The sequence below is a fragment of the Zophobas morio genome, unplaced genomic scaffold (assembly GCF_036711695.1).
Source record: "Zophobas morio isolate AGI-343-1 ecotype UQ-CSIRO unplaced genomic scaffold, CSIRO_AGI_Zmor_V1 ptg000014l, whole genome shotgun sequence".
In the NCBI taxonomy this organism is placed as follows: domain Eukaryota; kingdom Metazoa; phylum Arthropoda; class Insecta; order Coleoptera; family Tenebrionidae; genus Zophobas; species Zophobas morio.
In genome coordinates this window covers 20,252,287-20,255,314 of record NW_026972119.1, presented here as the reverse complement: position 1 = coordinate 20,255,314, position 3,028 = coordinate 20,252,287, and positions in this window count along the sequence as shown.

Genomic DNA, 3,028 nt, shown 5'->3' with positions numbered 1-3,028 from the left:
ATACAGATTCTTAAAAACAAATTACAGCACCTTGATAGCGATATGAGTGAAAGTTTGTCATCTAGCGGGTTAACAAAGTTTGGACAAATATTTCGACAACTAAAAAAGTGTATCCGACATCACCAAGCCATTCAAAAGTGAAGTATTTTATAATAAATTAAAATTTTACCAAGCATTTCATTTGTTGTTTAGGTTTGTACAAGAATATCAAGATTGTTTTTCGTCAGTGGTGTTTAGTCAGTTTGCTGGAAGTAGTCTGGTGATAGGAATACTTTGCTTCCAAATGAGTAAAGTAAGTACGGTATAATTGAAACTAAAAATACTCCCGTAAGTAAGTACAATATTTTTCAGGTCACAGTTGGTGTTAGTTTTTTTATAATGGTGAATGATTTGGGTGTTGCATTTTTCCAAATACTTTTTTATTGTTACTACGGGACGCTGCTTGTTGAAGAGGTAGCCAAAGAAAAATTAAAAAGTTTAATACTGGTATTTTTTAATTTTCCAGAACAATAGTCTGTCGAATGCTATCTATATATATGAGTCGCTGGTATGAATATGATATTCAGTGCCGAAAAGCTCTTATCATGTTGATGGAAGGTTCCAAGAAACCGATGACTCTTACAGCTGGGAAACTGTTTCCTTTATCTCTTGAAACATTTACAACGGTACGTCAACGAAAATGACACTTTTGCAGCGTTATTGTCACACTTGTTTCAGATTTTGAGAAGAGCTTACTCCCTAGTGGCAGTTTTGAAAAGTTACTAACACTCAAGTGATGTTTATTTCAGTACAAGGACATATTAACATTTTTATTTGTCTGTAGTTCTATAAATAATGTAAGTAAGTGATTCAACAGGTGAATATCGTCAAAAATTAAATAAATTTTACCCAAAAAATATTTTCTTTGTGATTATGTACCCAACAGAAAATTATTAAATCTTTGATGGAACCAAGAAACATCCGTATTTTTTTATTTACCTACAACAGTGTCGACCTAATGATCATCTACAACCTTACGTCTCCCAGTGGTTTATTAATATTAACATTTTTTAAATTTGTTTGAGCTTAGAACTGAAAAACGTGTTTAAAATAAAAAATATAAAACAAGAAAGTTGGGTTTATTATAATACTTTAAACGATGCCTGCAGAACATCATGCAAATTTCAAATTTCTATCATTAGCAATTTGAGCTGGACGTTGCAAGGCCAGTCGTGACATTACCTTTTATATATATATATATATATATATACATATATATACATTATACTTACAGTTCTGCTTCAAAATTTATATCTTACATACAGTTTGACATCACAACTACAGTTCTACATCATGAGGCGAAAGTATATATATATTATACTAACAGTTTTGCATCACGAAACAAATTACGAGTTTACATTTTGGCTTCATCTACACGTTAGCCCCACCCATAACTTCCGGTACTTCCGGTCCATCTTCTCAGCTGTAATACTGGTTGCAGATCATGAAACATGGTTTGTACACGGGCCGAGAGATCAAGCGAAATTAAAAATAAAATAAATAAGTACCTAGATAGAGAGAGATAGGTAAATAATTCACGCATTATAACTTCCGGTCAGCAGCTAAAAGAAAAGCACCACAACTTATTTTAATGCAATTTCGAATCATTATATCAGAATCTGAATTAATTCAGCGGTATCACGAAGATATCAGTTTTATGACTGAGAAAATATTATTTTCTCGTTTTCCTTCGTAGTTTAGTGGAAGTAATATTATCTAAGACAGATTTTGTTACGAGAAGTAATACTTTAAATATGTATTATGAAGAATTTGTATTAAACTTGAGTCCGTTGTAAATTTATATTTTATCAACATACAAAAAGCATAGTTGATAAGGAAGTAAGGAACCGATTTTATTTACAGTTTCGAATCATGATTCAAAACTGTTAAAAATAATTTTAGTCTAGAATCCTCAAATTACTGTACAACTATGGCCTTTTAATTTTTTTCTGTCTCTAAAAATTAATGAGAAATCGAGGACCGCGTGCTTAGTGACTCGCTCTCTACAATGCATATTTGATAAAGATTTAAAGATATTTTTAATAAAATTTTGAAACATGGCTCGAAATTGGGATATAGCAGTTTTAAATTGTTGAATATTTTTGTTTATCTAAGTATTGTCCAAATTGTTGTGCAATAATGGTATTCACATGTGCTATAAGGATTTTGGATCGCTTTTGCCTCTGGTAGATATGAAATAATTTATTCAAGTCATATTAGTTAAAAAAATAGATTTCGTAACACGTAAAAGTGACATATACACTTTTGATAAAGATTCAAAGATATTTTTTATACAATTTCGAAACGGAGAAATAACAATTTAAAATTGTTGAAGTTTTTTTTGTCTAAGTAGTGTTCAAACTCTTATACAATTCACTTAGTTATTAAGATTTTGGTTCTATAAATGGTGAATTATCATTACTTCGCTTTGAATCGCTGGTTGATATGAAATAAAATACTTGGAGCATATTTGTTAATAATGATAGCTTTCGTAACAAGATGGAATAAGAACACATGAAAAATTAAATTTGGATTAAAGATAAGTCCATTGTACAAATCTCTGTTACATGAGAGTATCTAATTCATATTTGATAAAGATTTATATATTCTTTTAATATCTTTTCGAATCATGATTCGAAACTGATGAACAACAATTTTAAGTTTCCATGTTTTTTTCCTAAAAATTCTACATACAAACTGTTACACAAAACTAGTATTCACCACTATTGTAAAACTATAGGTTTTTGATAGCGAATTCCCATTACTTCGCTTTCAGTATCTGATAGATATGGTATAATTTACCCAGAGTATACTTATTTATTATAAAGGATAGATTTCGCAAGAATATATTACAAGAACACTTGAACAGAGAATTATAAGTTAAAGATGAATAAAAAATTCAAACTTTTAATAAATGTTTGATAAAAAATCACAAACACTTTCGAATCATGAGTCGAAACAAAAAAATAACAATTTTACAATGATTGTT